Below are 10,778 nucleotides of genomic sequence, written 5' to 3' on the forward strand. Positions count from 1 at the left end.
ACACCTCATGATTCCTTCGTTATTTTATAATTTTATTCCTTCATCTCATGAAGTTTCACAGTTTCAGCAAAATCCCTGATTTCTTCATATTTTCTCAAAATGTTGCTCAAACGCACACCAGAAAATATCGAAACTCTCAGAACTGAGATGGTGACGCGGGCATGTCTCCTTGACCAACCAAGGCTGTCCCTGAGGCTTGCAATTAGTCGGTCCCAGTGTTTTAATAATTTTGACCTAATTTGCTCAATTGCTCATGCTGGGTCCAAACTCTTCTCAGACAGCTGGGAGTTTGTTCAAACGACCATCAGCTGGTCCCATGAACACCAAAATTTGGTCTCATGATCCCTTGTTCGGTCCCTCATCTTTCCATAATCAGGTTCTACTACCTGATGCTCACGCGAGCACTATTTTAATAAATGATTAAACCAGCATTTAGTCATCCTTTCACCAACTGGTCTTCAAGAGACTTTAGTATTTTTCTCACCTTTGGGCGCTACATAGTTGATTCATCATTCCATGTAGCCGGTCCCTCCTTCATTTTCATAAATGATTTTTAATAAATCATCAATTCAGCAAGTGATCAAAATTAGGGTTTTGAGTTCAAGGTTCATAATTCCATATTCAAACACTAAATTTTATGTTGATCCCATGATCAACGCTCTAATTAATTATATTTGGTCGCCAGTATTTTAATTTAATATTTATTTGTTCATCCTACCAATACTTCATCAAATGAGCAACATTTTCTCAGACAAACAATATTTGCTTAGACTAAGGAATATTGGTTCAACTATCAATATTCAACAATTCATCAAATGAGCAACATTTGCTCGGATGAACAATATTTGTCCGCACTGAATAATATTGGTTCAACTATCAATATTCAATAAATGAGCAATATTTGCTCAGACGAGCAATATTTGCTCAGACTAAGGAATATTGGTTCAACTATCAATATTCAACAATTCATCAAATGAGCAACATTTGCTCAGATGAACAATATTTTTCCGCACTGAAGAATATTGGATAACCTATCAATATTCAACAAATGAGCAACATTTGCTCAGACGAGCAGTATTTGCCCAGTCCATGAATATTGGTTCAACTATCAATATTCAATATTTGTTCAGTCCATGAATATTGATTATCAACATTCAACAATTTATCAAACGAGCAACATTTGCTCATACGAGCAATATTTGCTCACCTTAACAACCAACATAATTATACCTCTGTCTCAACAGACATGTTATATTCATGAGTCTCAGAACATTTGCAAAGTCACGTTCAACTCAGCAACACAAGGACTCATCGTCCCACAAAGTCAGCAACTGACTCCACAATCACGAGATGTCAATCGTGTCACATGGGGGGATATTAACTAGGGTTTTGGTCTGGCGGTCTACGAAACGTGTGTTCATACACACGATGAGAATGTGGGCAAGTCGTGCAATCAGTTGGAGGAGTTAGCAAAGTAGTGGGTGGAAAGTTAACCAAGTCTCTGCACGATGAGTAACTGGTTTCAACACGATTTTCACTTCCCCACTCTTTGACTCCAGCAACTGTCACACTTCATGGGATCATGGTGTTTTCAATTCAGAAATATAAAAGGCCTCTGAATCATGATTGAAAAGAACAACATTCGTTTACACAAGAATTTCTCGACAAGTTCACACAGACAATCTTTCGTCTGCACGAACTCATCGTTTGAGCAATCACTCTCAACTGAGTAAAATTAAATCATTCGGAACTTTCTTACGTAGAATACACAACACAACTACAATCTGGATCATCATTGATCTCACACATTTCTCAGATTCCCTCCTACAGATCAGCCCATCCTCTCTTGTGATCAAATTGACTCTCGAACGACCATTGTCTTAGTTTAGGTCGGAGTCCTACAGATTGATCTCTCGAACTTAAAGCACTCCCTTCTTGCAGTGCATCTGGGTGAGGTTGAGCATTTAATCGGTTCAAGGAGTCTTCGCACGGTCATCTCCTCAATTCCGTAAAAACCATAAAATCGTTTTTCCCCATCTACAGATTGGAGACCGCAGTGGGAGTTCATTCTCTCGGTTGCAGTCTCACATTTTCACAAGATGGTTGATCTCAGGTCTCGCACGATTGCGGATCCTAACACAAATGATGCTAGCACTAACAACGGAACTAACGATGATATTCCATAAACCATTCCTACTTCAAACAGTGGCAGTGGTGGTGTCACTCCTCCTCAACCCAACGCCGGGAATCATCCTCTATTTGGTCGGCATCCCGAAGAAGTCAGAGAAAATCCGCCTACCATAGGCGATCTCATGAAGGTGCAAGAAACTCTCGCCAAAAATCATACTGACATGGCTTCCACCCAGAAGGAATTATTCAATTATCTTAAGACTCTTACACACAGGGTATCAGAGAAAACTCAAGAAAGGGGAAAAGGAAAAGAAACATCCTCATATGCTGACTCTGAGGTCGTTCCAGTTCATACAGTGGATGACAATGAAGTCCGCAAAACTGCAGACGATTCATCAGCGAAGGAATCATCAAACTTTGTTACTCGAGAAGATTTGGAAAGCCTCCTGGAGAACCATGGAAAATACAAGACACCACATGTCGGCCACCAACCTCCATATCCTGGTGCTACACAAATAATTCCTCTCCCGAAGGGCTACACCTCTCCAATGTTCATACTATACAATGGAATGGAGAACGCTTGAGAACATGTATCTCAATTCCTGGAAGCACTGGGCGAACATGAGCACAACCATGTCGACCGTCTGAAGGAATTCTGGAAATCCCTGACAGGCCGAGCATACACATGGTACAACAACATTACACCTAGGAGCATCACTGGCCGGAGATAAATGGTTAATGCTTTCTACCGTAAATAATTCTTCGTCTCAGAGCAGATTACTCTCTCTGACTTAAGATGAATGTCTTAGAAGAGCAATGAACAGATTCAGAATCCAATCTTTGGATTGTTATGACCGAGTCTCACTGAACAACAACTGGTGGACTTGTGCATCAACGGAATGATCCCGGTCTACAGATTCTTGCTGGAAAATATCTGGTTGCAGACTTTCTCAGAGCTTCACGAAGCAGCCAAACTATTAGCGACTACTGCACCTGCTTTATTGGAAAGAGAAAAGTCTGCAAAGTCGAGGAACCTTGAAGCAGTCGACTCCTAGTCAACAATCAGTACATCTTCAGCCTTCAACAAACGTTGTTGCTGAAAGGAATAAAAAGAAAGCCGAGACACAGCATCAGAGCGCTTTTCCAACATCTCAGGCTTCTCCGAAGGCGCGAAGAAAAGATAACCAATCCTGAAATGCACAAACCTCGACCCAACATCAATAAACGGGGAAATGATCAGACAGACTCAAACTTCTATCTTCTCATGAAGGAGTGATCGAGTTACCAAAAGTATGGGTTCAAGATGGTGCAATCAAATTATCGTTCATCAGGAGAGAGCCAACTGAAGAAATAGAGAATCCCTGGAGTACACTGATGTGTTTTCAAAGTTGTTGTAGTAATAAGATTCGTTCAAGACTTGTGAAAGCATATTTTAGACTTAATTTTAAATAAAAATATAGGAAACTTAAATAAAAGTGATATGAAAAATATGGAGAAGACTGGGGCTATCCTTCATTCAAAGATTCATATCATAATTACCACTAATTACCTGATAACATGCTATGGATTCCACTAATTACCAATATCAAAGTGATTTATATTCTCTAATTATAATTATGCAAATCCTTCATTCAAATTGATTCTAAATATTGCAAAAGTTGATTTTTTTAAAAATAACAATTGTAAATCGAAACTATGGGACATCAAAACCCTAGGCTAGCATGCTCCATCAATTGAAATAACAATTGTTTAACAAAAACCATTTTTTCTATTTATTTATCAAGGCAAATAATCATATAATAATTGCATAAATTAAATAAAATAGAGATTACCACATTTTATTGGCGAAATAGCTTCTCCCGTCGCCCCAGAGGATGGGTTTAGCTCATCATTGTATAAACTTGCTCAAAATATTGATTCATGCTCAAAATTTGTTTACAAAGATGAAATGGAGAGAAAATAATGAAAATCGGGTGTTTGCAACGTTTATAATTGTTGCAAAACACTGTTACAAAGAACGATAGAAAAGAACTGTTGTTGTTGTATCTCTGCGACCCTCGTGTGGCTGTCGTTGTCACTGTTGATAAACGACCGCCTCTGGTGGTCTTTTATTCTTCGTGTTCTTCCTAGAGCAGCAGAAAAGTTTTCTCTGCAACACGATCAATCTCCTCTGTTGTTACTCTAAACTCTCCCAAACTCTCCTGAACGCTTCTATGTGATCCTAGGAAGCTATTTATACCCAGTAGCACCAAGAAATCTCGCTATAACTCAAGATAATTCTCTCTTAACTCGGCCTTGATGAAAAATATTCTGGGAATATTTTCTTCCCTGATTTAGCTTTTCACGCGTTTCTACATCTGCAAAATCTCCTTATTTATCTTTGTCAAGGTCCAAAGTGTTTCTCGAGTCATCAAACATGAGCAGAACACGTTTAAATTCCTCACAACTCGTGCAAGCTCATGTTTTTCCTCCAACTCCCTGTTTGGATTAAACCAAGTTATCCAGCCAAATTTGATCAAAACAAACACCCATACCAGCTCTGTTAGGACATATCACAACTACCCATGAAGTTTCAGCGATTGAATCGCACAAAAACTCCTCCAAAATCCGATCGAAAAATCTGCCAGTGAAGTGAATATTTTTCCCGCCATTTTTGTTTTTGAACTGTTGAAGATGAAGTGCCCCTATCCTTTTCAAGGGTGTGAATAGCAGATGGGTGCTGAGGATGAATTTGGGATGTGCATAACCTTGGATGTCCCTTATCCAAATCTTAGGTCCGTATAGCAAATGTCCTCCAGGGGTCCAAATATCACTTTTTGAGAAACTTTTTCAACACAAGTGTATTTCTCCAAAAACACCTACACAAACATAAAAACACCATATTAAGTACAAAATCAAGCACTAGCAATAGAGACACTGAGGACAATTCAGACACAAAAATGTGTCTATCATACACAAGAATCCTCTCCTAATTAGAACCTTTACACTCTCTGAACAACCTATTAAAGAGGCAGTTCAATCATTGGTCGAACGTGAATTGATCTATCTGTCGAAGGAACAAAAGAGAGACATGTTCACAGCACTGAACCACATCGTGTCAAGAAGTCTATTCCGGAAATACTTCTTGAGCCTCCAGCCACAGACCAAAAGATGTGCGACCGGGGACTGCTTACCACAGTCAATCTTAGAAGAAACGAATTTGGAAGAACGTTGATCGATGTTGGCACCGCCATCAACAACATTCCACTGAAAACCATCGGATCCACAGGCATCACTCGACAAGAATCTACTTATGCTCCCATCTCAATCAGAGACCTTGAAGGAACGCTCGGAAATACTTATGGATACATCACTCTCAAAGTGAACATAAGTTCAACCTGGACAGAAACCAAGTTCCATCAGGAAGATCCATGATATGACATGTCCTTCAGACGAGCGTGGATCCACGCTGAAAAGATGGGTACTTACAAAGCGCCTTTGGTTACACGTCTCTCCAACGAACAAAGTTCTGATCCAGAAGATTTGGCGGACGTTCCATCATCATAGCACTTGGAGGAATTTCGAACTTTGACGAGGTTGAAACAAGAACCTGCAAAATATGCATAGACATTCATTAAAAGGTCATACACTCAAGCAAGTCACATTCCTCCCATGTATATGTCATTTATTTCCCCACATGCTATTCTAGCATGGGGACTCAATTATGCTAGCATCTCTGCTATTGTAAGACGCAATAAATGGGTAATCTCACTTCAGCAATATTTTACCAAGTGGTTGAATCTGACATTTCTCCGAATCGAGAATCTCACTGAGACATTCATTACAGATATGATGTTCAAGCACGGCAAAGAAAAATTTGGGCATTTCTCCATAGCCTTGCAGGAGTGTTCATTTGTGCCGCAAAATCAAAAAGCTCTGATGTCTGCACAAGTGTCGAATCCCACTATCGCAACGAAAGGGATGCTGAATCAACAGAAGATACTCCAAGGCCGAGATGATCAAACCCCTAAGACATTCGATGCTTAAGGAATGTACGCTTCAACACTCAATGCTCAAGAAGTCTTCAAATTATACTCCCAATCAAAGAGTACACCTCCTATAGCGGGTATCTAGCTTCAATACAAATATCTCGACGATGACACACTGATTCAACACCAGCGCAATCAAAGTGTAACTAAATTACAATTGCTAATTCTTCATTATCCTATGATAAGACTTCTGAAGCAGATGCAAAATCATTCATCAAAGGATGGCACAAACTCCTTCAATAAACACTGGGGACTTGATCTTATTGGAATTTGCAATATGATGTGATTCCATGAAACTTCATCAACGTAACCTCTCCACATCACAAGCCTTTCACGACCAAGGAACTTTTCTCCTCACATCCAGAAAGGAGACTGTCGCTGTTATCTGCCACAACAACATTGATTCCCTGACAAAGCCATTTCACAGTAAAGTCATATTCAGGAGAATTTGGGATGAAATCCTAGAAAATATTCATCTTATGAATGCTCAACTCACCAACTAGTTCGTGAATGTAAAAGGCTCACTGGATGAAGGAGCAAAGGCTATATCGATAATCATGGTTCTATCCTTTTTCGGTCTCTGGAGCAACTCCAACCATAGTATTGGCATCAAAAAGGATATGTGGAGGAACTCCTTTCATGGTCTCAGCATCAACAAGAATTTCTGGAGAAATTTCAATCGTGATCTAGCATCAACAACGGTCTTAAGAGCAACATCCTCATGACAGGGCTTCATCAATTAACCATTCTCTGAAGTATTGCTCGATGAAGCGGACTTCTCCAAGCACTAAAGATTCATATCAAGATGTGTATACCTGATAACATTCTCACATGAAAGTCTTCCCAAATCTTGCACGACTGGTGGGCACAATCCAAAGTCTTCTACAAGATGTTCTCATCACCTCTACAAATGAGATACAACACACTTCAGGCCATGGGTTTACAAAAAGCGTACCAATTGATGAGGAATGGGACAATGCTTCCTCAACAAAATATGTTCGTCTACGTCTTTTCTACAACATACCAAAAGGGCGCATCAATCGGACATACGAGCTGAAAGATATGGCCTTTACCGTCAGGTCTACGTAATCTGAAAAATTTGTACGAGATTACAAATTACAAATGTGCATGCTTCGTTGGATGAAATATACAACTCTAAATTGAGTTATTCTTTTCTCATGTGTTAACTCAGTCTCTTAGATTCAAAATTTGGTGTCAAGCATCGAATTCCAACGTCGTATGAGGTTGCTACAGCTTCCAGAGCGTACAACATGCAAGCAACAATTCTTAGACGGGATTCATATCTTCCACATTCGATCGGTGTCCACCAGGTCTTTCCACTAAGTACTTCATCAAGGTACCTCCAACTTTGACCATCTAGGTCTTTACATTAATTTTTCTACCTGGGTCCTCTATCCAAGTCTTGCCAGAAGAAGAGAAAACGAAAAGGAGAAATTTAACAAAATACTAGGAACTGACGGTCCACTGATCATGACGATCAGTTTCACAGTCCAAGCCTCGTGGCACCAGACTATCATGTGCTAGTCATTCATTATAAAAGGAATGCTACCACCAGGACATGAAACCATGGTCATTACACCACCCCTCTTGAGAGCAACCTCAGTTATGGTCTCGTGACCAGGGTTCCAGAAGTGATGTTTCCACGACTGACAGAAACAAGATGGCTGCAAGCACCATGCTCATGTATCAATCAAGGGGTCCTGATCTCAAATGAATCAATGACATTTAAATCATTCACCAACCGTTCAAGATACAAGCGAATGGTCCAAAGACACAACAAGAGTGTTTTAAAACAAGCTCGTCTGAGATGATTTTACATTGTCCTGCACAAAGCAGCGATCTGGGATAAATTGGCGACGAATATAGGGATGGGTCATATACCAGTCTCTTCCTATGGATGTCCTCTATAACATATCCAAAATTCATAGCATTTGGAGAAACGAGCAAAAAGATGTGGCCAAAACATTGGACTACATACCAGCTGAAAATTTTCTGGAAGTCTCCTGGAAGTTTACTGTTTCATCATTTTCGGCCCTTAAACGTGCACAAAAGCCGAAAATCTTCTTTGAAAAGATTGAAAATTTTATGAGGATGAAGAAACATGGGTAGATCACGAAAATCCAACATCGGACGAAGATTCTACAGCATTTTCAATGAAGACCTGACTTCTGAATTTTCTGATGACGAATTATGACGAAATTCTTCATTCATCTACATCTGAATCAGAAGCTATGCGTCCTGCGCGAGATCAGACTTCATCTTCAGCTGCTAGTCTCATTTGCTGAAGCCGGGGGCGTTTTGCTGATAAGCTGCAAGCCTTTCATCTTCAGCTTTCCTTTTCAGTAATAACTCATCTCGTCCCTGCTTCTCTTCTGCATCCGCTAAGACTAAGAAAGCGTTGATTCTACCATGGACGACTCCCAGATGATCGAGAGACATACAATGTATTATCTTTCCAGCGTCTCTTAAAGGTTGGTTCACCTCGGCATGAACATCTGATCCTTGACTTGGTATTTCTGGAGCGTTCCCCGGAAGAGCCAGAAGAGTGGATGTAACCAGAAGTCACCACTATCTGATGCGAAAGACATGGAGTCATGGATATACCAATAACAAACGCGTAACAAAATGGTAACAATCCAACTCTTACCTATTTACAATTTCACTAGTTGTAGTGATTATAACATCAGAATTTCGAAAACTTGCTTGTTCCTTCAAACCTGCAAAGACGAGCAAAATTCATTATATTCAAAATCATGACTTGATTTTCATAAAACCGTGACAACCCACGTGAATTTTAACATCCACTGATTTTTCAAAAATTGGATAGACGTCCATTCTATAATTGTGAAAACTTACATACAGACATTATTTCACCATGTATAATTGTCTACTTTCAACAGTTGTTCAAAATCAAAACATTGGTTTTACAAAAATCTATATATTTAACGTGAAACTCATGTAAGTTTGAAAAATAACATATATATATATATATATATTTGCTCCCTCGCACGAGCATCTGTCTTTGAGGCGAGAGTATATTTTCCAAGATTTCTGAAAGCTCGAAGATAAAAAATTTCATGAAAGCTCATAAACAAAATTTTATTACTAACAGACGCACGTTTGTTCAAAAAAAAAATCTCTCGTACGAGCATCCACCTTTGAAACGAGAGTTTATTCCACTTTGTGAAATCTCACGTATTTAAAAAATAAAATTTTGTTTTTCGTGAAAGCTCATGGACAAAATTTTTATCATTAGACTCAGGTCTATTTCGTTTGTTTCTTAAACTAACGAACGAACGAACGAACGTCCGCGCTAAAACGGATTCCTTTCTTGGGCCCGGATCCGTGAATCCTAAACCGACCAAGGTTCCATCACCAAATCAGCGGTGCTACACCACTTTACGCTCGTTAGACAATGCTCTATCATGCCACTGGGATCTTCGTTCAAACCATGGTTCGCTCGTACAATCGAAAATCCGGTAACATCTTATCTTACGACTAAGTTCAATTACTTATTTCTTTTATGACTAGAAAATTACCATCCAGTGCTGACTGAGGAACATGACTGTCCCTCACTAAGCAGGGGACTTAATGTAGATGGTGGATTTTAGACAAAGGCTAAAATCGTAAAACCATAATTGTAAATACTCCTGATCTAGCAATCAGATGAGTATTGACGCTCATGTCTCTCATTGAAGCATGAAATTTCATGACGCAAGAACCTCTGAGTGAGAATACTGTCTCTCAGAGCATATGAAGATGTGCAGTCTCTCAACTGAGACAACGGCATATCTCATGAATACTGAGCAATTTCAGTAATCACTTTTATATAGAATCGAACGATTGGACGGCTCTTAGACAGCTTGACTGCTAGTATAGAGCGATAATGTCCTCATGATGTAACAATGTTTTCCCTAACTATATAAAAGACATGTGTATAGAATCATTATGATTGGACGGCTCCTAGACAGCTTGCCTGCTAGTATAGAGCAATAACGTCTTCAGGATGCAACAAGGTTTTCCCTGACTATATAAAAGAGATATGACGTTTCAACAAGCTCATATTTCTCAATTCTCAGATAATTAATGCTCCTAGACAGCATGCCTTCTAGTATAGAGCCATCAATTAATTATCTCTAATCGTTAACTGAATATTCAGCAATATTCTACGATTCTTCGTAATATTTCGTCACTTCAATTCGTGGTTCTTCCCAGCAGAATTCCACGAGTTAGTGATAAATGTTCAACGTACGGGCATCTGAGCAACTATGGAGTAAGCCCCGACCAAAATGGTGTTAGTGTATTCAGCAATAATGCACGAACGAGCACCTGAATGCGCAAACGAGCATTCCAAAACATGAATGAACGATAAACCTATAAAAAGTAGGAAGAAAATAATAAATAATAAAATATTAATCAAGGTGCTGGGGGCCGGGCCCACCGGCCGGCCGGTCATGCCGTGGCCAGTCCCACGTCCAATTTTATATTTTATCATATTTTTATTATTTTCCTTGATCTCATGAAAATCCCTTCATTTGAGCAAATCTCCTTCGTCTCAAGGAAATTCCCCGGTCTCATGGTGTTTCCTCGTATCAAAGA

The sequence above is a fragment of the Papaver somniferum genome, chromosome 10 (genome assembly GCF_003573695.1).
Source record: "Papaver somniferum cultivar HN1 chromosome 10, ASM357369v1, whole genome shotgun sequence".
NCBI lineage: Eukaryota > Viridiplantae > Streptophyta > Magnoliopsida > Ranunculales > Papaveraceae > Papaver > Papaver somniferum.